Source organism: Mesoplodon mirus, assembly GCF_964341445.2.
Source record: "Mesoplodon mirus genome assembly, chromosome: 7".
NCBI classification, from domain to species: Eukaryota; Metazoa; Chordata; class Mammalia; order Artiodactyla; family Ziphiidae; genus Mesoplodon; species Mesoplodon mirus.
In genome coordinates, this window is record NC_138983.1 from 128153904 (window position 1) to 128180448 (window position 26545).

The window sequence follows — 26545 nt, forward strand, 5'->3', positions numbered from 1 at the left end:
AGAGGGGCTGCTGGGAAGGCCTGGGGGCGCCCCTGTGGAGGGCCCACAAGTTCCTGGCAGCCTGGACCAAGGCACAGCCTCTGCTTAGCCTCCTGCTCCCACAAGCGGTAGAAGCAGTGTGATGGTTGGGACCCTTTCTCCTTCAGGGCACTAGGCATCAGCCCAGCCAGGGGCAGCTTGGAGGATGGGGCAGGGGAAGGTAGCACAGAGGTGGTGGGCTGGGCCCCCCAGGGCTGACTCCCAGGCAGCACCTGATACCAGGCAGCAAGGAATAGAGCAGGGCCACGTCTGGGTTCTCCCTGCCCAGCCTCCAAGGCTACAGCCTTAGTTGCCTCAGCCAAAGTCTTGATGAAGTTCTGAAGAGTTATTTGATGACATAAACTCCTGGCCGACCTTTGATGGATCACCCTGCTCCACAGGATACCATGCAGTTGTCTCCAGCCAGCATGTTGATTTCCTCTCTGGCTCATCTTCCACCTCTGCTCTCATCACTGACACTTGGCCATCCCAAAGCTGTTGCTGTCTCTTGTCACATATGTTAGGGCTGGCTGTTGCTTCTGCCTAGAGCAGTTCCCCCACTGTGACTGCCTGACTAAGCCTCACTTATCCAGCAAGACTCAGCCTGAGTGCCATCTCCTCCAGGAAGGCCTCACTGACTATCCCAGCCTAGGCCAGGCTGTTGGACTCTGTGCAACCACAGCCTTCACCCCATATCACCGCTGTTATCTCCATCCTCTGTCTCTTGCACTGGACTTTGAGCACCTTGAGGCCTCTTTTTCTCCACTGCAATATGGGAGGTGCTGAGTAAATAGTTTTTGTATAAATGAATGATTAAAACTTGCTACCACGTGGGATTTGGCCAAGCAAGAATAATGGGGGAGTGCCAACCATAACAGTAACGGCTGACATTTATTGAATGCAAACCATGTATGGGACATTGTGATGGGCAGTTGCCATGTATTAGCTCATTTAATCCTCAGCACAGCCTTGTGAAATTTGTCATGACCATTTCTCAGGTCAGGAAACGGAGCCTTGGTTTGCCCAAGGCCACAAGATAAGGGGGCGGCCGAGCCAAGATTTGAATGGAGGTCTGTCTGATGGAAAAGTCTGTGCTCTTAACCTGCATGGAGCTGGTGCTCAGTGGCCCTGGATATCCCACACAGCAGCCAGCAGTATGGCTTGACTTGTACTACAATTTCCAGCCATCCCAGGCAAGGCCGGGGACCCCAGCAGACCTATGAACATCTTCCCCAGGGAGCTGAGGACTTTCATATCTTCCATCCCTGCAAGCCCCCAACTCCATCCTGTGTTATTGCAGGATTGGAAAAGACGAACACTGGTATTGTCTGATACACTACTGTTTGTGTGACAAGGAGTTGATGTGTTGGTGAGTCTACTACTTCCATCCTGGGCACCACTGGGCCTTGTCCTCCCTGCAGGAGCCCTGACATTGATGAGTCTTTCAAAGTTGGTCCCCACTTTCAGGAGAAGCCAGCTCTTCCAAGGCCATGCCACCTGGGCTGGATGCCACCTGAAGCATCCTTGGAGAAGCAGATGAGGGAGAGGACACATACCATGGGCCTCATCCCTGTGTCCCCACATCAAATTGGAATGCTGTCTCCACCCTGAGCATCCCTGGCCCAACTCTTTCCTTTCCACCCCTGGCCACCATCTCTTAGGGGGCTCCTCGGTCAGCCAACCTGAGCCAGCTCTTAATTAAGTGTGCTAAGAATGGCAGTGCTGTGGCCTGGAGAATCTAAAATGGCAGATCCTCAAAAACTCACTCCAAGTCTTCTTCGCGCTGTGGTTGTGTGGTTTGCGGCTTATATCTGGACATGGGTTACCTTGGTGTTGACCTAGTTTAGGACAAATCCCTCCTTTGCAGAAGATGAGAGGCTGCCATCTCTGCTCCGAGACCTCCCACTCCCGTTCCGCAGTCTCTACAGGGATGCAGATGCCATCAGGGGTAGTGGAGAGAAGCAGAGACAGACAAATGTGCGATGGGTTATTAGTTGACAAATGGACTTTCACTGTCGTTTCATTGGGACCCCCAACTGAGGACAGTGGTTGTCAAGTTCCTGCACATTGTGAAGAGAGGGGTGTATACTGGATATTCCCCCAATATACCACTCCAATGCCATTCTTCTCCACCCTAGTCCCGCCAAGCTGACCTCTACAAGATGGTTTGAACTTGCCCTTGGGCTTTGGTCTGAATTCAGCCATGGGAGGCACCTGCAGGGGATCCAAGGGCAGGAGGAGAAAGGCCAGGGTATTTATTCCTCTGGTTCCTTCTCTGCCTGGTCATGGTTTGAGGATGGCTGAATCCCTGTACTAAAGGCTGCAGCACCAGTCTGATAGCTCTGGATCTCCCAAGGTTCCAGAAACATCTCCTTCCCATTGTCCTTTAGACTCAAGATGTTTCCTCTTCCCTTGTGGTTACCTGAACCCTGCCCGTACATTTATAGTCTCTACAACTCTCTTTAATTACCCCTTTGAGTGTGCCATCTGTTTCCTGTCAGGACCTTGCCCAATAGACACATTGCCAGACATAGCCTTGGACTGTCCAAGAGAGGGGGAAACTGACTCTGCAGCCCTCACGCCGCCAGCCACCCCCGTCCAGATAGGAGGAGACCTGAGACTGAGAATCTTTTCTGGGGACAACTCTGTGTTTCCCTTCCTCTGTCTGCCCCAAGACGAGGGAAGGAAGCTTCAGAAGATCACATGTTGAAGGTGGAAGTTATCTACAAATGGGAAGAGAGACATCGCCATTGCTGGATGCTTAAGCCATAGAAACTCAGAGACCTCTCTCTAACTCTACCGAGTGAAGCTCAAAAAAGCTCTTGGGAGCTGCCTGCATGGACAGAGTTTGGAGATGCCGGGTTATGTCCTGAGGGGCAGATGGATCGTTAGAGGTAGGCCTGGCTCGAGCTGTTTTGAAAGGGGCTGCAATGGGAACCAGCTAGAAGAGGAGACCAAGGAGGCTGTGTGGGTACCCCCTGGAGTCAGAGATGAGAGGGAGTCAGGAGAGGTCAGTGGGGAGCCCATCGCCCCCATCAGGGAACTGCCTGGTGAAGGTTGCCCAGAAGATGTCCCAAAGAACCCACAAAATCCCCCACAAGAGAGAAGGTGTGCGTTTGAATATTTACCAGATCATTCAACAGCCAAAGAGAACCAGCAACAGCTTAACCCATGTGTGAAGGTCAGCTTCTCCCTGCCCGGACCCTGGAGGAGCCAGAGGCACCATGGAGAAAGGAGGAGGAACAGGAAGAACAGGAGGGAGAAGAGGCAGCAAGCGGCTTCCCTTCCCCGCTGCGGGGTCCTCAGCCTGGGGGAGGCTGGCGCTGGGGGAATCAGGAGGACCTTTCAACCGATGAGAGACTGAAGGTTTGACGTCGGTTGAACTGAACGTTTTAATAAGTGAAAGTAAAGACTTTTTGTTAATCGTGAAGAGTGATTGAAAATTTGCAGGATCATATGGTACTTCAACTTTTAATTTTCTGAGGAACCGCCATACTGTTTTCCACAGTGGCTGCACCAGTTTACATTCCCACCTGCAGTGCACGAGTGTTCCCTTTTCTCCACATCCTCACCAACCTTTGTTATCTCTTGTCTTTTTATAGTAGCCATCCTAACAGATGTGAGGTGATCATTTCATTGTGGTTTTGATATGTGTTTCCCAGATGATTAGTGATGTTGAGCACTTTTTAACATATCTAGAGGCCATTTGTATGTCTTCTTTGGAAAAACATCTATTCAGGTCTTTTACCCATTTTGAATTGGATTATTTGCTTTTTTTGCTGAGTTTTATGAGCTCTTTATATATTTTGTATATTAACCTCTTATAGAATATAGGGTTTGCAAATAATTTCTCTCATTCTGTAGGCTGCCTTTTCAATGTATTGGTCGTCTCCTTGGCGATGCAGATGCTCTTTGGTTTAACTGGTATATAGCCAAAGGAATTGAAATCAGTGTTTCGAAGAAGTATCTGCACACCTATGTTCATTACAGCACTATTCACAATAGCGAAGATATGGAAACAACCCACATGTTTTTCAGTGGACGAATGGATATAGAAAATGTGTGTATATATATTCACAGGGAATATTATTCAGCTATTATTCAGCCAAGGGAAAGAAGGAAATCTCGCCATTTGTGACAACACGGATGAGTCTAGAGCATTACGCTATGTGAAATAAGCCAGGCAGAGAAAGGCAAATACTGTACGGTATTACTTGTATGTGGGACCTTTAAAAAAGCCAATTTCATAGAAACAGAGCATAGTATGGCAGTTGCCAGGGGTTGGGGGGAGGGGGAAATGGGGTGATGTAGGTCAAAGGTACAAATTTTCAGTTATACAGGAGAATTAAGTTCTGAGGATCTAAAGTACAGCATGGTGACTACAATTAGTAATACAGCATTGTGTACTTGGAAGCTGCTGAGAGTAGATCTTATGTGTTTTCCTCCAACACACACACACACGCACACACGCACACACACGCTCACACACACAGAGTTAGGGAGGTGATGAATGTGTGTGAATTATCCTGGTCTTGATAATTCTACAACCTATGTGTCTATCAAATCATGACATTGTACAGTTTAAATATATACAATTATATTTGCCTCCTGTGGGGTGGGGTGGGTGTAGGGGGCATAGAGAGGGGTGTCTGAGAGAGCAGGATTGAATGGCAGGAGCGAGGCGAAAAAAGACCATTTCCTGATTTCACTCCCACGAAGCCTAGCCATTTAGTAAATTGGCTTTAAAGCCACTTATCTCTTTGGTATTCTGCAGGACTTCAGACTAAGTAAAAATATAAAGGGAGGTAGTTCTCCAACACAAGATTGAAATAGAACATGTGGTGATGTCAATAAAAGTTGAAGGCAAAGTGACAGGTCACTGCCTATACCTTGGGTCACATCTGTTTTGCAGAACAAATCCACATTCGTCTCCACAGCTCTCACAACTTTGACTGAGCAGGGGCTACTCAGGGCACTAGTGGGGGATGTATGTGCCTTGGACAGAGATGCAGAAATGAACCCAATACTTGACTCTAGAAGCTCATGGTCCAGTGGGATATTGGATCATATCTGCTCCATAATTATTTCCTTTGTATCCTCTGAAGTAGGCAATTCCTGAGAACAAAATCCCCAGTGGATAATCACTTACACATTTACTGAATGTCTACACAGGCCGAGTTCTGTGCTGGCCACTGAGGGGACTGAAATACTACAAATGTTACAAAGCTCCGGGCCAACGCTGGGTTCATGGCAGACACGTAATCAGAACTTCAATTTAACTGCACAGATGTGATGGGCACCAACCTATACCACTCTATGTAGGGATGTGAAGGCCTATGTGAGCCCTTGGCTTGCTCTGGGCTGGCCTCATGAACCTTCCTGCGTGTTTCTTTTCATATCTCTCGAATTTCTACTCTATACTAGGTATGGGGGACTATAACAGTGAATAAGACCTTTGCCTTCAAAGAACTTGACATCTAGCAAGAGAGATGGATAAGTAAGTCATTAAGAGCAATAACACATTTAGGTGCCATGCGAGAAGAAAGCTGGGAGGCAGTGGACACTGACAAGAGCAGGGATGGGTCTAAGGAGGCCAGGAAATGCTTTAGATGGAGATGATGCTTAAGGTGACAGTGACGGAGCAGAAGGGTATTCCAGGCTGAAGGAACAGTTCAGGAAAATCCCAGAGCTTACTTGCAAAATGGTACATGTGAGGCCCTGGTCCAAGGGATAAACCTGGAGCAGTAGGCAATGGTCAGCCCATGCTCCTCTTCAGGCCATGCTAAGAGATTTGGACGGTACTCTTTTGGGCACTACCTGAAAGCTTTAATTTAGGGAAGTGCTACCATCAGATATGCACTTTGGAAAGATATGGTCTTGTGGCCGAGTGGAGCACGGGTTGTTAAGTAGGGCTGAAGGTGGGAAATCTGGTCCATAGGCTGTGGTTATAATCCCAGCAAGACATGGGATGCAGAAGTGAGGCCAGAGGAAAGAGCTTTCAGGAGAATTGACCAGAACTAACAGATGGGCTGGGGGAAATAGAGAGGAAGGCTTAAGGAGAGTCCCCAGGGCTCTGGCCTGGGCCGAGTGGCTGGTGGGCTGGTGAGGAAGCCTCATTCCAGCTGGCTCTGATCTGGCCACACTTCTGGTCCCACGGCCCAGGTTGGGTAGGCTAGGATGCCGCGTCTGTGCTCACAATGTTCACAGGGCCCAGGATGTGCATCTCTGCCCCAGCAGGGCCTCAAACAGGTCTCCTGCCCCACTCAGCTCTGTCCCCAGGCCTGGAAGCTGCAGCGGTGTTCCACAAAATTAAGTTTTCCTCTTTGAAAGCAGCCTTTGCTAACAGAACATTACTTAATGGAGCAGATATTTAGATCTGTGTATCTCTTGTAAGGTGCAAGGCTCCCTGTGGTGACGTTTTAATGGCCAGGGGCGTGGGGAGGAAGGTAAGTAATCTTTACCTTCGCTGCCGCCTGGGGATGCTCCTCGGCCTTCCGTCAGACATGATTAGCTGTCACCCTTCTGTCTCCCACTGTTATCCAGGTCCCCGCTGTCCCAGTCACACCCCTTTGGAGGCTCACGCCTTCCTTTCTCTCCAGCTCTCCCTTCCTCTGGTGGCGCCCTGACTGGCTAGTAATTTATGTATGACAATATGAGACTAATTCGGTTATTATGTCAAAGGGAAATTGAATCTGGGGTTTTAGTGCCGCATCTGGGAGAAATCTTCAAATGAATCTGGAGTGGAGAAAAAAGCCTCGGAGTTCGATTCATCCTCTTGTCACGCTGTCGGCAAGATTAAGTCATTATAGAGGGCTAAGCCAGGCCCAGAAATGGGAAGGGAGAGGAAGGAGATAAAGGGAATGAGAAACAGGGTGGGGGAGCCGGAGCACGAGTGCGGAGGGGCAGGCAGAGGCCGGGCTGGGCACTGGCTGCCGGCCGGGAGGAGAAAGTCTTCGGGTTTCTCCAGGGACCGCCTTATTTACCCACCAAGGCGGCCCGGCTGTTTGACAGCCAGGGGACAGATGGACAGGCAGTAGGTTCAATGGGAGGGCCTTTACGCAAACATTAGCTTGTCTCTGTTGCTGGGCATCTTAAACACTGTCTGACTTGAAATCTGCCTTCCCTGCCTTCTGGAGGAGTAGAATGCTTTGCTCCGAGCCAGGTGTGATGGTGGCTTATGTGGGCACCTAAGTGACTGAGGCTGGGCCGCAGGGCACCAGGGGTACACCAAGGCTTGGCACATCTGCAGGAAGCTCTCACAGTCTGGGGAGCAAGGAGGATGTGGAAGGCTTGTTGCTGGGGAGCCTGGGTTGGGACACTGGGGAACAGGACCGGCACTAATTAGATTTATTTTCTCTGCGACGATGGTGTTGTCCACCCTTGACGTTTGTGGAAATGTTCATTAGATCCACTCTGACCAGGTGTGTCCCCTTTCTCCCCTTCATCCTCGTGGCTCTCCCACGCTTGGTACGCTGGAGCCTCTAAGTAGCTCCTTCTCCGTGCTGGTCCTTCCTTTCCCAAAGGAGGGTCATGGTGGATGACCCTCCCACCAAGAACATGAGTTGCCATGTTGGTTTTGCTGGGGACATTTAATACCCGGATTTGAGTGTCTCCTGAACCTCAGATTTCGATTCTCATAAACTTGGACCACCTACTCACATGGGGAAACTCTGAATTGCACGGTTACCATGACTACAAGTCTTCCCTTAATCCTCATAGGCATCATTCTTGCCTCTTAGAACCCTCCAGCCAAGATTCTTCCAGTCCCAAGAAAGGATGCCAGAGGGTCATCTTGACCTTGCCCCTGTCTCTAGGCAGGATTTCAGGGACATGACTGGGCCAGGAATGAATTGAGGCTCTTTCCTATGTTTGCCTCCTCCACCAGCTCTTCTCTTTTCACTTTCCTGGCCTGCCCATGGAAAAACACCTTTTTTTTTTTTCCCAAGAAAAAGGAGGAAGCTCAAATTAAAAATGAAAGAATTCAAAATAACCCTCAGTTCTTAACTCACGTCAATTTGACTGTTTCTTCCACCACCCACACTTCGGCTTCGACCAGACACCCACCTAGCAGTACTTATGCGGAAGATATTGGCAGCTGTTACTAACCCAAGAAATGTCTTGGCTCTCAGAGCAGCTTTGTTACCATCCTTCCCTTGGGCCTTTGTGTGTCACAGGCTTTTTCCATTCTAAGGAGGATCCTGGTCCCCTCAGAAGGGCCCTTGGCTGCTGCAATCTTGCACCTTCACCTCCTGAGCAAGATGATGTAAAAGAATGTCCCATCTCCAACACCCACCACCATGCTACTTAATACAAGACTTCTGTTAATTGGACTGCATGATCTCAGGGATGGTTATTTATTAATAGATTATTCAGAGCCTTGGACGGGATCATCATTACTACCAGAGGACTTGAGAGAGGACAAGGAATAGATGGGCATTGCCGTGTGTCAGAGGAGGGGTCTGTTTGAATTCCAGGCACACTCCACCTTGATAATGGTGGAGAAGGTAAGCCATCATGGTCTTGGAGGAGGTGGTCTCCATCAATATTAAAGCAAGCTGTCGGTGAGGAGGACCCGCCCAACCCCATGGAGAAGCAGGTGTCTCCTTAAGTTCATGGACATTCCAGGAGCCTTGAGAGGTGTGGCACCTGAGACCTGAATGGGTCAGGTCCATGGTCCTGAGAAGCTGGTGTTCTTGGCCAGGTGAGGAAGGGAAAGTTCTTGGCCAGGTGAGGAAGGGCAAGTTCTAGGGAACAGCAGGCTTGTCACAGCTACAACACTGTCCCCATCTGACTGGGTCCTGGCATGACTTCGTCATCAGGGTCATTTAGTCCGTTCTCCTGCCTCCAGGCCCATCGGCCAATAAAATAGCTAGTTTCCCTCAACTAGCTTTGTTCAGCCAAGCTAGTTGAGGGAAACCAGCTAGTCGGGGAGAGCTGTTTGGCTCTCCTCCTTCTAGAGTTTTCGGGAGAAGGAGATGATGCAGTCGTGCACGACAACGCTGGCAGCCCCCCTCCTGAAATCCTCTCCAAAGCGCCTCGAGCTGCAGATTTAGCCAGAAGAACCAGATGCTCAGAGCGCTCTGAGCAGACAGGTGGGGGGCGGCGACACCCAGTGAGGGGCCTCAGGCTGACTCCCCCTCCCTGCTGGGGTGCTCCCTGGCTCTGCTTCCATGACGTCCCTCAGAGGAGACTAAAGCCAACACTCAAGCCACCTGTCGGTGAAGCCCCTGAGCCCAGGCATGTCCTTGAAAAGTTCATTCAGGCTCCAAGGTGAGGAGGCCAAGCATGGAGGTTCTGCAGACCTGGCCCAGCCTGCTGGACAGCAGACCTCACACTCTTCCCACTGCCGCTGGGACTGGGCCATGGTCGGTGTTGTTGTATCAGTGGGGCCAGACTAGACAGCCAAAGCTGAGGGGGCATCAGGAGAGGCACTTGGGCAGATCCAGGTAAAGAGACTCCAGGTCTGCAATAGGGAGAGGACCCCAGGGGCACTGGCTGTGGGGCTAAGGCTCCAAGTCACAACTTCGGCAACCAAGATACCTGTATGTTCCCTGCTGGCTTTCAGAGCCTAGGCGTGAGGCTGGGATGCAGGTGAAATCAAGAGCCTTCAGCCAAGGAAGGAGAAGGGGGCCCTGGGGGAGGGGCAAGGAGCCACACCAGCCATTTCTGCTGAGTTTTTCTGCTGCCTGGGACTAGTGCCCAGGCAGCAGAAAAACTCAGACAAACTAAGACGGGATTGAGGAATGAACTGGGTTATATTTTGGGTTATAGTGGATCATTCTCTCTAGCTCTGCTTTGCTGGGAAATGTGTTTAATTTTTAATTTTATAAGTAAAACATGAATACGTTCTTGTAAAAATTCAAAGAATACAAGTGAAGCCAAAGTCCTCATTATCTAGCTCCATCTTCCCCTCCAACCCCTCTCCCCTTCTGGAAGGAAATCATTTATCATCAGTTTAGTGTTTAAATAGATGGGTGGGTAGGTAGGTAGACAGATAGGTAGATAATAGATAGATGGATGATAGATAGCTAGACAGATAGATGATAGATAGATAGATACATGATAGATAGGTATATATATAGAGAGACAGATAGATAGACAGATATTTATATGGCTTGCCGTTTTCACTTGACAGCATTTCTTGGTGTGATTTCCATGCCAGTGTGGAAAGATCCACTCCATTCGATTGTTGCATTGGTAAGTGGTAACATAGTTTAATTGTAAACTATAACAGATATTTATTTTGTTGTTTTCTTATGACTTATGGTAAGTATCCTTTTCATGGCTTTGGCAGATTTAAAAATGGACTTAGGAGTGATTGATGGAGACAGGAGTCCCTTGGGATCCTTGGGCGAGACTGCAGTGTGGAGAAACTGAGCTGTGATCGAAGCCGGGCCACGAAACAGCCTCCAAATGAGTCCCGTGCCTCAGCCAGCTTCTAGAGCAGCTGCTTCCAGGCTCCCCACCCTGGAGCCTCTGATGCCCTGTGTCTCATGGGGTTGGGTCCCTTGCTGTTCCCCAGGGCCACCTTGAGGCCCAGACTGCAGCTGGGTACAGGAGGCCACACTGCACCACAAATATCTTGCAGGAAACGTGGACTCTGCATCCCAGCCTATTCCAGGCAGGTCAGAGTCAAAGCTGGACGCTGGAGGAAGAGCCCAGATCATTCTCTCACTGCACCGATTTTCAGAAGATGCTCTCTCTCTCTCTCTCTCTCGCAGAGAATCATAAACAGTATTCCTGCAGCAGCCCCAGCCAAGGGGCAGGTGCTATTTTGAGCTGTTTTCAGTAATTGGTTAATGCGGGGAGGAGTGGGAGGCAGGCACGAGGGCCTTTCTGGATGCGGGGCTGACGTCATGGGTGAGTTTACAGAGACGTGGTTTCCTGTGTGGCTTTGGAAACAGTTTCTCCCCCCATCATGTGTCACTGGGACAGATGGAGAGGAGGTGACTCCTTTGTTCTCAAACCTTTCATGCAGCCCCAGGCCACCGTGGGCTTTGGTCTTGGTGTGCCGTTTTAGTCAGGAGTCAGGTGAAAGTCACAGCAGCCTGCCAGAGGCCCCGAGATGAGCACGAAAGGTAGGGGTCTTCTTGCTTGTGTTCTGTGAAAAGAAATCTGCTGCGATTCCTCGTCTTTCTCCTGCTCCTCCATCTACTTGCTTATTGATGGAGCTCTTTCTGTGGCTAAGACTACAGGCAAGATACTCTCCATGCTGATGGCTGGCCTTGCAGGGGAGTCACAGTACCTGGTAAGAGCAAGGGCTGTAAAGCTGGGCATCGGCTGAGTTCACACCCTGCCTCGTGTTCTTGATACCTAACATCTCTGTGCCTTGATTTTCCTGTCTGAAAAATGGCATATTTATTAACTTTACCTTCCCCCCCCACCCCCGCCCCCACCCCCGGGGTTGTAGTCAAGACTCAGTGAGACAAAGCAAATAGACCACTCAGCACGGTGCCAGGCACATGGCAGATGCACAAGAGCTGGCAGCCATCATTATTGTTTATCACATTATGTTGTAATGCTCTCTTTAGCTTTCTGTTTCTTCCGCCAGACTGTGAGTTCTTTCCAGAGATCAGAACCATCTTTTTCCTTGTCTCCTCAGTTCAGGTCCTCAAAATAGGTTTAATGAAAGGAAGTGTGGTAAGTGAAAAACGGCCAGCCTCTTTACAATTCCTCCCATCAAGTGGTGGAGTCTATTTCCCCCGCCCCGGTGGAGCTGGCCACGCGACTTGCTTTGACCAGTAGAATGCAGCAGAAGGGATGCCACCTGACCGTCAAACCCAGGCCTTGCAGCTTCTACTCTTTGGCTCTTGCTGCCCTGTGGCTACCATATAAGGAAGTCCAGGCCAGCCCCCTTGAGGCTGAGAGACACGTGGAGACAGAGGTCAGGTGACCCCACCCAACCCAGCCATCCCACTACACTTCCAGGCTTATAAGTGAGGCACCTGGAAGAAGCCGGCCCCCAGGCATCCCTCCAACGGCAGCCACGAAGGTGAGACCTGCCCAGATTACAGCATCATGAGAAGATAGATGGTTGCTATTTTAAGCCACCAAGTTTTGGGTTAGTTTTTTTATGCAGCCATAGATAGATGATACAGGAAGCTTGGGGAAAAGTCATCTTAGAGTTTATAAGAGATAAAAGAGGAAAGCTGAGCATAGTCAAAGCAGACTAGAATTTCAGAAGGCAGAATTGTTCAGGTTCAGAGAAAACAATTCTAGTTCCATGGGCAGAGGCTCTGAAAGGGAAGATGGCTCAGGAGGGCTGAGAGGCTCTCGAACACTGAGTTCTGATGTCATAAGCACAAATGAAGCTGACGAGGAATCATGAATGAGCTCTGCGGTGAGCTCAGATTTGTAAAGGGGCACATCCCTAAACTGGGGTGGGAGGTTCACATCACAGGCAAACACGAGCACGACACAGGCCCACATGAAGGGTACCAGTGGCATTAGAGTCCATGGCGAGCTGGGAACGCCAGGGACAGTGGGTACATTAAAGAGTTTTGAAGCAAGAACAAGAGAGTGAGCTCCATTCTTTATGGAGGATGTTATAATGCTGAGAGGAGCCCGAGCATCATTCCCACTTTGCTTGTCTCCTATCGAGGAAAACTTGCCCAAATCTGGAGAAAGAAAAATATAGCTGAAAGAACTGAAACCCAAATAGGATGAAGCAGTAGTGAAAGCACGCTCACTGTTATGTGTTTGGGATTTTTATTCCCAGGCCAGGGCGCACCGCATTTCATCCCAACGCTCAGGAAGACCTTTGAGCAGGACGGTGGGCACATTGTCGCCAGGCATCTCCGGGTGGTTGATTCGCCTGCATCAGAATCCACAAGGACATGCTTGTCAAGAGCAGATTCTCCCACTGCCTTCCCTCATCCAGCTTGAATCATCAGTCTCTAAGGGTGGGGACTAAGAACATATATTTATTTAGCCAAAACATGTATGCCACTCACTGGCACTGTTCTGAACAATTGGTACTTACCCCTCCTTTAATCTTCATAACAATTCCTCATGGGAGATCCTACTGCTACCTCTACTTTAGAGATAAGAAAACTGAGGTCCCAAGAGGTTGAGTGAGGGTACGTGGTAGGTGGCAGAGCCTGAACTTGAACATGGGCCCTGAACCCATGCTCTTAACCACTAGGCTATGCAGCCACTTGTAGATTTTCAACAAGCTCCACAGGTAGCCCCCTGCATGCTTGTATCTGTAAACTCTGCTTTGATGAATCCCAGGGAATGGAAGATGTAAATGGCGTCTCCAACTTCAAAAACGGGGGAAAAAATAAGATCCCAGAGACTGTGGTCCTTGGTCAGGCTCTAACATTGCTTTTTTTTTTTTTTTTTTTTGTGGTACGCGGGCCTCTCACTGCTGTGGCCTCTCCCGTTGCAGAGCACAGGCTCCGGACGTGCAGGCTCAGCAGCCATGGCTCACGGGCCCAGCTGCTCCGCAGCATGTGGGATCTTCCCAGACCACGGCACGAACCCGTGTCCCCTGCATCGGCAGGCGGACTCTCAACCACTGCACCACCAGGGAAGCCCCTAACGTTGCTTATTAAATAGATGGTTTGTGGACACTTAGGGAGATGGTGAATGCCAGGAACCAACATGGATTCACCAAACATGAGCCAAGCCAAAATGATCTCATTTCTTTACTGAGAGCGTGGCTGGACTAAAGGACCAGAAATGTAACGAACATTTCCCAACATCCATTCCAACCCCAGAGGACTGGTTCAGTTGGAGGCGGGCTAAAGAGAACTGAGCCAATGAGGCATGAAGTCAGACTTTCTTGGAGCTTTGGAAAAAAGAGAATCCAGTCTCTCTCTGGATGGAAATAAAGAAGTTTGTTGCCCCAATTACTCTGGCAGCCACCTTCTGAGCATGAGGGGGACCAGACTTAAGGAGCTAATAATGCTATGAACGGTAGATGAGACGGATAGAATTTAAGCCTCAGAGGACATCATTGAGCTACAGAACCAACCAACCCTGCAGGTGCATCTGTCTCTGAGCTTCTTATTACATGAGCTCATCAGTTTCCTTATTGTTTAAACCAGTTTGATTTAGGGTTTCTGCAACCTGCAGGGGGAAAATAATCCAACTGATATAAAGGGAATGCCTTACATATTATGCACTCCCATTTCAGAAAGTTATTTGACCACATTTGTTTTCAACCTTATGGGCAAAATGGAGAAATGAGGGCTAAATATTATCATCAAGAAGATTCACTACCAGTAGATCCAAAGTTGATCAGAAACCAGATAGTATAAGCCAGGTGGTACTTTTAAGGCAGCCAGGTGCACACTCAGAAAGGCTGGATATCTGGGCTTTTAAAAGGAGCCACAGGCCAGCAGGATTCAATCTTCTGGGGTTCACTGGGACATTGCCTGAAATGCCCTGTTTGTGTCTGTATATTCCTAAGCTTGGTGCAAGTCTCAAACTCCAACTAAGATACTGATGTTTGCAACCCTGATGCCTCCACCTGGTACCCTTGCCTCCTGGACAGGTGTGATATTTACCGACTGGCATTTCTCCCTTGACCTTATCCTTATCTCCTGGGTTGGAAATGACCTTTGCCCTCTACTTTTTCCAAAGTGACCCCTAGCGTATCTCTAGTTTCAGTCCAAATGTGCAGTTGTGGGTGGCATTTGACACTGGAACAAGAGTAATCCTTCGTAGGTCAGTGTCACCAGATAAGTAGTCTCTAGTGGGTGATGCAAAACTCAGCCTTCGAATCTTGGCCTGGCTTGGATCAACTACTTGGCACAGAAAGTCAGCTTACCCAATTTGCAGACACCTCAAAGCTGCAAGGCCCGCTAAAGTCCTGGCTGACAAACTATGCTTCACAATGATCTTAAAAGTAGCTGGAATAATAAGCTGAAAACATATTCTTTAATCTCAACTGCAAAAATAGCTTACAGTAGTTGATGTAAGAAAAAAATAAGCTAATTGAAATGAAATAAAACTCCACAGTTTCTTTAAAACAGTGATGTAATGTCACTGACCAAAAGGCCAATGACATCTAAACAAAGCACACTTGACGTACAGTGTCCAAACCATGGAGGTGATATCCCACTGAGAATGGAATTTTGGGGGGGCCTGTATTTGAACAAGGGCATCCAGAGGGCATCAAGGGAAAGGGACAGCATGGGAAGGAGAAGAGAAGGGCCCGGGGGACAGGAAGAAGCCTCTGCAAAACTCGAGAGCCCGGATCAGGGATCAGTCCATGGAAGTTATAGGAAAGCAGAGTTCGGTTCCTTCTGAGGAAGAATTTTCTATACAATAGAACTTAGGGAAAGTTAATATGACCTAAGGGCTGTGGAGTCAGTCCCAGGTTCAAATCCCAGCCCTGCCACACACTGGATGCATCACTGTGGACAAGTCAGTTTTTCTGAGACTCAGTTTAAGCTTCCATTAAATGGAGATCTCTCACTGGGTTACCTGAGCTGGTCCAGGGAAGTGCTTAGCATGGCAGCAGGCACAGAGTCTGCACTTAATAAATTATAGTTCTTTTTATTATTAATAACAACAATTAGATGGGGTTCCAAGCAGGGCAATAGGTCCTCCATCACTGTGGCGTTAAGCAAAGGCTATATGTCAACACGCTGGGAATTTTTATGCTCTGGATTGGAGGTTGAAATTGTTGATTTCTAAGGCCCCTTAGAATTTGAATTCCCTGATGTTAAGCCATTAAAAGAGCCCAGACTTCTGGTCAGGTCAGGGACACTCATGTATTACTGGGATTGAAATTCCCTGCTGGCTCAAGGGCCCAGAATTCTCACCATGTGAATTACTGTTCAAATCCATCACGTGGGTGCCTGTGCACACCTGTGCTGGTCCACAGGTATGCGAGATTCTATGCATGCATTTGGACACATGGAGATGGGTGTGTGCCTGTGCCTGCATCAAACCGTGCCCCCCTCTAGAAGACACCCGATTATCATGTGTGAGAACACTGCATTTGATGGCACGATAAGAAGTAGATTCTGCCATGACCCAGGTCCACGTTCATCTCAGCTCCTCAACCAAATCTACTCACCAGAGACATGACCCTTGTTGATTCTGGGATGTTTGTACTTGGAGGGGAAGTTGATTCTTTCCAACTGCTGAGGGTCAGGCTTGTGGGCTGGGACTTGACAGCTTCTGCTTAGGACCCCACCCTGGGCTGATCTTTCCAAAATCATTCTCTAAGTACCTGGAATTTGGCTTGAGCCCCATTGATGGATTCCCTTTTTAGACTTTTTGTCCCCTTTAAGAGGCTTTTTCTGATCCACCTGAGGCCAACTTGTTACATCAGCTCCCCGCTCCTAGAAGAGAAGCCAACCCGTTGACAGACAAATCAGTCCTGAGCAGTTAGTACCTAAAGGGGCACAGATTTACCCACGGGGCCCACTCACTCATTCGCAGCGCACCAGTGTGTGTCAGGACGGTGCCTACCACCACCAACACGAGGGCTTTACAACTCAGCAGAAAATTCGCGACAGACAACCCAGTAAGTATAAAAAATGTGACAGTCCCCGTGCAGAGGCTGGCGTGGGGAACAGGGAGGGCGTGGGCAAGCCCATCGCTCCTAGGACCAGCCCCTAGCTGTGTTTTGGCCTCAGTGAGGATGCACGTAGGAGTGTTGGCTCTGTGGCTGCTTGGATGTGGCAAAGCTATCTCGGGAAAGGAGGCATTCCTGGGATACTGCCCATCCTCCCATGTGGGTGACAAAAACTCTGAATATTTTGCAGAAAGCTTCCCCTATCTTCCCTCAGGTGACATCTTATAACAACAAGTTAGACAGCTGTCATTGGCTTGGGGAGGTCATGTGACTAGCCCATCACCAGGTAGGGTGTTCCAGAGCAAGGACTTCAAACCAGGTCCTCAAATGCCACACCCCATGCCCTTTGCAGCACATCTGCCGTCTCCTGGAAGCTGCCAGGAACAGGCTCTGACTGTGGCTGGTCCATCGCCTGCTGTGACCTGTTGCTCTGCCACCCCTCCTGGGCTCACACACGTGGCCGGGTGCGTGGACCCGGGGATGGTATCTCATTTGGCTCCATCCTGTGCTGGTTGGCACCATGCACTATCTCTGGGGAACCCCTCTAGCTCACCCTGTTTCCTCATTCCCTGTCCTAGCTCCTAGCACAGCCAGGGTTCCTTTGGAATGCCATTTGGAGCAGCAGTGGTCCCTGGGCGGGCTGGCCAAGCAGCAGGGCAGCCGCTCCCCAGAGCAAGCCTGGTGACCGAGCCAACGTGGGCAGCACGGGAGGGATTCCTCTGCTTCTGCATTATCTTCCCCTGTAACCACAGGGTCCTTTATAGACTCTCTCCTGAGTTATTCTCTATTTATTGTTGTTATTACTATTGATCCATCCTCTAAATAACAGGGACCCCAAAGCTCAATTGAAACCACTGATCACATCTATAATTCCTTTATTTGTAATATTGTCACTTCTGAGACTCTTTGGATGCCTTCCAATACCTTAGAGAGATGGAGGAACTGGAAGACTATTTCTCCAAGGGAAACTGAGGCACAGACAGAAGGGGAAGTTGGCCAAAGGCCATAGAGCAGAGCCAGCCCCTGCCTGCTGACACTTGCTCCTCGTCCAGCTCCTGATGTCATGTCTCCCCCTCCTGCTATGAGATGCTCCGGGATCGGTTGAGATTCTCAGCTCAGTTGAAGACTCCCCAGTGCCCCACGAAGGCAGAATGAAGGCCTCTGCATCTTCCTCTATTCCCCAAAGGCCCTGGTAGCCCTCGACCCTGCTTCTCCCCATCTTTGTGCTCCAGTCTCAAAGGGGATGCAGTGAAGAGCTTTCCCAACTCTCCTGCATCCCAGCGCCCCCAGGTAGTGAGATCTGCTTTGTGAAAGCGAAGGAATCTTTTTTGTAAATGGGGTGGGGGAAGGCTGGGGGTGGATGTAATATCACAGATGCTTGCCTTTTCCATTCTGAGAATATTGGCAGGAGAAGAGGAATGAAGGTGGTACGTGGGTACCCGGCTTTCCTTATATGCACAGAACAACGTGTCTTCTGGTGGGGTCATGGTAACCTCTCTCGGCAGCCAGCGGGGAGCAGTAGTCTGTTCTCAGGGTCCCAGGCTGGCAGCAGGGGCACCATTCACACCCTTCTGTGGTGGGTTAGAGGCTGATGGTGAACGTGGGCAGTGTTCACGCTGGTTACTCAGCTCGGGAAGTGTTTATAGCAGTAGCATCCAAGACGGCCTCTACGGGGGACGCCCACCCCTGAGAACATGCCTCCTTGTAACCATACTCCCTCGCTCTTCCTCTGCCCTGGGTGTTTGGGCTTTAGGGGTGCTTTGCCCTTTCCCAGCAGCCACACCCTTGACGGTGCCCTTTCAACTTCACGGGGAGGCGACCTCACCTGTTGGCAGAAACGAGCATCAGTCAAGGCTCGGTTTCCGATCTTCCAAGCTCATAAAGCTTGCCACTCTTTGCAAGACGGGGTGGCTCATCCCTATTTCATCTCTGGGGCGGGGGGGGCAGGCATAGATGCTGCTGATGGATGGGAAGTTTAGAAAACAAAGTCTTGGAAATCGATAGAAGAACATACAAGCTATGTATCATGTGAGCACCTCTTGTCTGCTCTGCGGTAAATCAAAAGGAATGAATGGGAGGCTCTGCAGCCAGGGACCCCTGGCCTTTCCCTGAGTGTGGGGTTGGCTTTGTGCTTGGCTTTTCATCATCTGAGCGCGTATTTTCTCCTTTAGTAGACCTAAAAATAAGGCTGGATACTGACTTTTTTCTTTCACTATCTCTGCCCCCACCTCAACCCTTATCCTATTTAATTTCCATCTTGTAGGCATTTGGCGTCTCTTGTAGAGCACGATGTATTGGAAGATAAGCGGCCTCAGTGGCAGTTGTGAATGAACAGCTCCTCCCCAGGGCTGTGTTACTGCGATATTAGCAAACTCTGATCCTGCTGCAGTTTGAACACCTCAGCGCCTCCAAGATGATTATCTCTGAGGCTCCTCAGACACAGAGCCGTGGGCAGCACTTGGTTAAGGGGCGGTTTTGAGGAGATTCACACAGAGCTGGAGAAAAGAGGGCAACTAAGAGGGCCTGGGCCACACCCTCCCTGGAATACCTGCATGCCAGGTAGGGCTCCTGCCTCTATGCCGCCATCAGCTGCCTCAGTCCCCCACCAGGCTCCCTCCTGCCTCTCCTCTGGTCTTTTTATTTAATTTTTATTTTTTTGCGGTACGTGGGCCTCTCACTGTTGTGGCCTCTCCCGTTGCGGAGCACAGGCTCCGGACGCGCAGGCTCAGCGGCCATGGCTCCCGGGCCCAGCCGCTCCGCAGCATGTGGGATCTTCCCGGACCGGGGCACGAACCTGTGTCCCCTGCATCGGCAGGCGGACTCTCAACCACTGCGCCACCAGGGAAGCCCTCTGAATGGTCTTTTTACCTCCTTACTCTAACTGAACCCCACTCTCCCCCCACGTCTCCCCTACACTCACAGGTCGGAGGCTGTTTTCTTTCCCTTGTGCCCGGGGCTGGAGGAGGAAAAGGGTCCTCCTGGCTCCTCCCCACTCAGTGTCCTGCCAAGATCCATCCCTCCTCCTGAAAAACACCCAGATTCGGATCTTGAGTCCAAGACTACCTCCCTCTGTCCCTCTTTGCTGGAGTCGTCTGTGGACCGCTGGTCCTTCTCTCCTTTCTTGAACATTTTGGCTCCTGGATCACGGTGGTTCTCTCCGATCCACCCCAGAGTGAGTAGTGGGGGTCTGGCCTGTCGGCATTTTGATTCCCTCTCCTCTGGTCAGCTGGTCTCCAGCCACCCGCCCCCCACCATGGTCTCAGCCCGAACCATGTCACCATCAGCAGGTCCCATCTCTCCACGATCTCCATCTCAAGCCGTCTATTCACCAGCCCCTCAGCTTTCACCTTCCGGTCCCACTCGAACCTATACTTTGTTGGTCCTGTTACCTCTTTGCCCCCTTCCTGGTATCCCAGCGTACCCGCTGAGCCAGCCGCAGGTTCCTGATCAAACATCATTATCATCCACTGCAAGTGCTCTCAGCTCCCTCACCCCTCTCTCCCTTCCTGGTCACTTAGCAAAACCTCCAACTTTCCCCTACTCAGTGTGTGCGCCTTTGCCAGCAGAGCATAGCCGGAGAGGATCACACAGAGTACGCTGATGGTCTCACTTTAAATTTATGAGCCCTAAACTGAAGTGGGTGTTGGCTGCCGGCTGGCATCATCCATCATTCCTCTGCTCCATTCACTCTCCTCCTTTCCCCGATGAGTATTTCATACCATCCTCTCTCTCCTTAAACCTCCAACACCTCCCCTGCATCCTCATCTCCACTGAAAACCTTGCTATCTATTCACTGAAAATGTGGGAAGAACTGAAGTAAGCCTCCAGACTCCCATCCCCACAACTGCCCTCCCACCGCATCCGTTTTCATATTCTCTCCTTCTCTCCTGTGCTGTGGGCAGACGGTCCATACTCCTGCCAAGGCCAGTGTCCACCCCTCTCCTACTCAGGGACATTGCCCAGGTGCAGCCCAGATCTCTCCTACATCATTAGTTTTCCATTCTCTCCCCTCAGTGGGCAAATCTGCTGTGATTCCTTCCATCTTAAAAAAAGGAAAAGAAAAGAAAAAACATTGTGTCCCGCCTCTTCCTCCAGCAGCTTCTATCAACTGTCCTGGAAAGAGGTGTCCACCTTCACTCCACCCAATTCCTTTCCTCCATTTGTGTCTCATCTGCTGTTCTGCTCCACCCAGGTGTTCTTATCCAGGTCTTCCTTGCCTTCCAGAGTGCCAAGGTCAGTGGTGAGTTCTCAGCTCCCATCTTACTTGACTGTCAGCAGCTTCTGGCTGCACTGATCACTCCCTTCCTATTGAAATACTTTCTTCCCAAGAGTTTGGGATCCCTCATGCTCCTGGGAATGGGTCCTTCTCCACTGTCTCCTTTGCTGGCTCCCCTTCATCTCACCAACTGCTTGACATTGGAGGCCCCCAGGCCTCAGCCCGGGCACCTCTTCAATTTTTCTCTCTACACACAGCCCCTTGGTAATCTCATCCAGATACCTGGCTTTAAATTGGCTTCAGATGCAATCTACAGAGTGACAACTCCAAATGTACATCTCCTCTGACCTCTAGAGCACATCCTTGACATGGCACTCCCTGGCTTAAGCCCTCCAGTGACTCCCTTCTGCCTGGAGGATGAAGTCCCCAGTCTTAAACGGGGGCAGAAAAGCTCCTTTAGACTCTGCCCCACACCCTTTATCTTCCCTTTATTTTCCATCCTCACTCTCAGCCTGGCGCTGCCACTGCCCTCTTGCGATCCTGTGGTTCTGTGAACACACCACGCTGCCACTGCCCTCCGGACTCTTCACATCGTCCTCCCCGCCAAGGAGCCCAGCAACCCTCCCTCTCCTCCTCTGCTTAGCTACTCCTACTTCTCCAGGTCTCAGAGACCTCTGCACCCCCTCCCAAGGGGAGGGGAGGGGTCCCTCCTACAGCTCAGCACATCCTGTGTTTGACTCTGCCACAGAAATGACCAGCTTGCATGTCCATCCAGGGACTGTGAGCTCCTCGAGGGCAGATGCTGTCCCTCACAGTGGCATCTCAGGGACTCTGCGTATTGCCTACCCACCAGCCATTCCCTCTTCTCTCCTATAACATAACCCCAGTCTTTTTTTTTTTTTTTTTTTTTTTCTGCGGTACGCGGGCCTCTCACTGTTGTGGCCTCTCCTGTTGCGGAGCACAGGCTCCGGACGCGCAGGCTCAGCGGCCATGGCTCACGGGCCCAGCCGCTCCGCGGCATGTGGGATCCTCCCAGACCGGGGCATGAACCCGTGTCCCCTGCATCGGCAGGCGGACTCCCAACCACTGCGCCACCAGGGAAGCCCCATAACCCCAGTCTTGGTTGAGGGTGCAATGTCCCAGCTTTCTCCTCAGCTTTCTTATGGGCAGGGGTAGCCCTGCCAATGGTCCTGGACAGTGGGGTGCAGGCCGAGGGTTCCTGGGAAAGCTTGGCTCTCCTAGGATAACCACGGCCACTTCTGTTTTCCTTCCCGTAATATGAAGCCAGAGATGACACGGCCATTTGTGACCATGAACAACAAGCTGCATGCTAAAGGCAGAGGAACAGAAGGACAGCAGGAAACTGATGACATCGTGGAGACTCTGAGCCTGAACTCTGGATTCCCGTGATGTGGAAACAAACGAAAACGTCCCTCCTACTAGGCTAAGCTTCTCTAGTGATGTGTCTGTGATCCACCACTGAGTACAATCCTAACCAAAACCAATTGCCAGCACTGGCAGAGCTCCTGGTGCCTGGGAGACATGACAGTATGATTGATGAAGGATCAGAAGGCCTGCTCACCACTCTCCAAACCCACAGCACACTTTCCAGCCTTTGCCTGGACTGCTCTCCTCTCCTGCCCCTCTTGCACCCCGGTCTCATCTATCCAAAGGAAATTTCTCTTTTAAACTCCAGTGGGAATGCCCTCTCTTTAAGTTGGCACTGACCTTTTCCATCCTATGTGCTCCTAGATTTACTAATGTTTATCATCCATCTGCTATTTACCCCCCCTATTACAGCCATTTGTGGTTGATTCCAAACTCCCCTGCTTAGAAGGCCCTACAGAGTAGGTCAGTATGTTTGTTTACATCCCCACCAACAATGCCCTCTATTTCCCCACCCCATACAGGCCCTAGAACACTGTCTTACACATCACAGATAATCAATAGACATCTTTTTGGATGAAAACTGACTGCTCAGCAGCATAGCGCACCTCCTTGGGGAACCCATTCCCGATCGTGTCACCCACATTCTGCATCACTCTTTCTGTGACTAGTTCATATTGCCTTGTCTTGTTTTTTTGCCTCGAAATACACTGCAAGTTCAAGTTTGGCAGGAAGCGCATCCAAATCTGTGTCTCGGCTCTCTTCTCCCCATTCCCAAGATATTGTCCGTACCTTGTAGATAGTAGGAGTAAAGCATGTACTGATCAAATGCGCTTGATTTGGGGCAAAAGCTGATGACTGCTGCTGGCATTGGTGACATAAGGCCTGCCCCCCTTTCTCTCTGAAGGCCTTCCAAACATAGAGGATGGTTTTCAGAGCCTTGATTCCAAGACCCCATGCAGAGATTCCAGAAGCATTCTAGGGCCTGGATTTTATTTCTTAAAGCAGATTTCCTAGAGTCCATCCAAGCTCTTGGTGACACGGTTTCTTTTAACCCATCCTCCTTCCCATAACTCTTCTCCAGATCTCTCCTCTCTCGTCTATTTCCTTTGGGCCCCTTTTCTCAGCTGATGTCTAGGTACAAAGGAGCTTCCCACCTGAGAGCAGAGTACTTCTAGGAATCCTTAAAGGGGCAGCCCTAAAAATGCAAGTCAAGACAAACTGAAACCTCTCATCCTTTAGAGCTCAAAGCAGGAGATAGTCCTGAGGGGACAGAAGCATTTGGCCAATGAATTTGCGGAAGAATCTGTATCCTTGATTCCTGGAAAGATAAGCCCGTCAATCGATTGAGCCGCGTATCTAAGAGACCGTCTTGTTCAGGGGCCCAAACTCAGATATCACAAGGACCAGGAAGAGGATATAAATGAGTAATGTGGGGTTTGGATGGTAAGTGACAACGGACACCCCCTTTAATACTGGAGATTCCCAAGAAAGCAGAGCCTGAGGCAAAGCTTCATGCCATGATTTTATCAGGGGGTACAAGAGTAAGGGGCAAGAGGAGTGAGGCAGGGAAGGACGGAGAGATGCATCATTGGACAGAGATCTCTCTGTCTCATTTCCCTGGTGGCACAATGGTTAAGAATCCGCCTGCCAATGCAGGGAACATGGGTTCGATCCCTGGTCCCGGAAGATCCCACATGCCGCAGAGCAGCTAAGCCCACGCACCACAACTACTGAGCCTGCGCTCTAGAGCCCGTGCTCCGCAACAAGAGAAGCCACCGCAATGAGACAGACAGATCCAATACGAGGATGCATCATCAAGCTGGCCACTATCAAGGGCAACTTATTGCTCAATCTCGTGGAACTACCCCCAAGAAGCTGCAAAAGCTATGTGTCCAGAGGAAGAGGGAAGATTTAGTTACTAGATTCAATATTCCATTTGTCAAAGGTTAGCCGCACTGAGCACTAACTTCCCTTCCCTCTGGAGTAATTCATGAGTGCCAAAATAGATCCCTCAGCATCCCATGTCTTGGCGTCCATGATGCCGGAGGGGAGAGGGAGGCAGCAGGTGACACAGACAAGAGACAAGACCCCCACACGGAGTACCTGTTGGAGCCAATGCAGAGCTGCTCAGCCTCACCACTGCAGCGGGAGAAGAGGTGGGTCAGGCCAAGGACGTCCGAAGTGGTGCCTAAGAGATGTCCATCCCATCCATCGCTGGCCTGACCCACCTTGACTTTCCATCGTGTCTGGCACTCAAAGTACAAAACAAGGCCTCCTTTTTTGTGAGCAGAGAACTTCACCTTTGTTCTGAAGGGAGAGGTACAAATACAGTCAGTCACAGAGTCCCCTTAAGGATGGAGCCAGACATCACTTGAAAGAGATGTAAGGCGAGAAGATTAGTGAAAGAAGCTACAGTCCTCATTGCTGGCTCTGGTCCCAAGGCTGCAACGGACACTCACCATCTTCTCTCTCCCCTCTCCACTGCAGGTTTCCCTCCCCCGTGGCCAACACTTTGGCTGGTCTGGGTTGCTTGCCTTGTGGGACCTGGCCTTTCATCCCCGAGGAGTCTGGGCTCCTAATGGCCTTGACTTTGTTGAGTAATGATTGTCATTATCATAGGAGTACCAAGAGATACCCCAACGAATCTTCTGAGTTCCAGCCCTCCTTCTCCTGCTCCCCTTGGGTAGCAGGACCCCTAGCTTCTCACGGGAGCCAGAGTTAGTAATCCTGCCCACATAGTGACTCTTTTCTTTACTTACTGGTTCACTGGCACAAACAGCCCGGAGTGTCTAGGTAATTACAATCTCAAGTTCAGTGGTCCCCTTACTTTGTCCTCTGGCAGGAGCATTTGCCACTCAGGAACCAGAGTCTCTAACCCAGAAGAGCCCACCCACGTACAGGATAAGGAAGCACAGATTTCTCAAGTGGGTCACTAAGAATAGTGGTGTGAGGGGCAATCTGACGTCTGCCCCTTGATTCCCAGTTCTGTGCATTCTAGCTGTTGGGGACACAGCATCACGTGTAGATCATTATTACGGCATATATATTGTCTCCTAGAGGACAGTACCCCAAGCCTTAGGGTATTGTTCCTGAACTGGGACCTTAGATTAACAGGACGTTTCACCATTCTCTTAGGTTGGCTGCTTTAGGGTGATGAATACAGAAGACCGTGGATCCCATGACCATGAATCAGTTATACACCTCCTCGTGTGACTTGGGTTTCTTGGTCTGAGACAATGTCATACAGATATCAGGTATTTTGTACACTCTCAGATGCTGGTACCAGTGGAGGCTCTGTGGACAGGGAAGGCAGACCAGAGTAGTATCAATTCACTTCCAGGATTGAAGGGGTCTGATGCAACTGACCTACCACCAAGAGGCTGACTAGTCTCCTTAAGGAATGGTGCCATATTAAGGGCTCAGTGTCACTCTCTGCTGCTGTCAGTTTGCATATTCAGCTTTGGCCGTTGCAAGGTTAGCCTTGGTGAGAGGGAGCCCATGCTGTGGGCCACTCATAGCCTCCATTCCTGCCACCATCGTCACTCTGCATCTGCACCAGGGTGACTGATGAGAGAGGCTGACTGACATCCTGTGGATGCATCATCCTTTCCACCTGACTGGGGAGAACCAACTCTGCCATAGATGCTTCTGGTGGTATTAATGGGAGACATAGAGACCTGTGTGCTTTGTGCCCACCGTAGTTCCATTCACAGGCTTCTTCTCAGGGCTTCCTTATCTCTGATCTTTCAATATTATTCTTTCTAATCCCTGGACTTAGCAGCCAGGCCACTTGACACCACCAAGGAGTCCATGTATATCCATACTTCAGGCCTCATTTCCCTCTGTAAGAAGAGGACAAGCCAGTATACTACTCATGGCTCTGTACTGACAGGATTTCCCACCATCACTGCTCTTCAGGGCCATTTTCTGTTATCACGAACACTATGTGCTGGCCTATTGATATCCAGGCCCCAGTTCTTTCCCCCTCTGTTGGTCAGTCATAGGAAACCCACCATGAGTTCGTGGGTGTGAGTTGGGGGGGGGAGTGGTCAATGACATGGGGATCTGTTCAACTGTTCATTTAATTTATTTGTGCCCTTTGATCCTATGTGGGCCTCCTCCTGAATATACCGTTTCCACCACACAATGGACTCTGCGCACTTGACTCCACGACTCCATGATCTGATACGAAGCTGGCCCCTCACGAGAAGCTCATGTCTCACAGGCGCCTGGTACTGCGTGGCCTTGGTCTCTACCAGGACCTAAGGTCACACCAAAAGGAGCTTCAGAAGGCACAGGCACCAGAGGCAGAACCCCATGCAGAACCCTTTTCTGCTTTGGGCCCCACTCGAACCTTGTAGCTTTTCAAGTCACTCAACAAATGG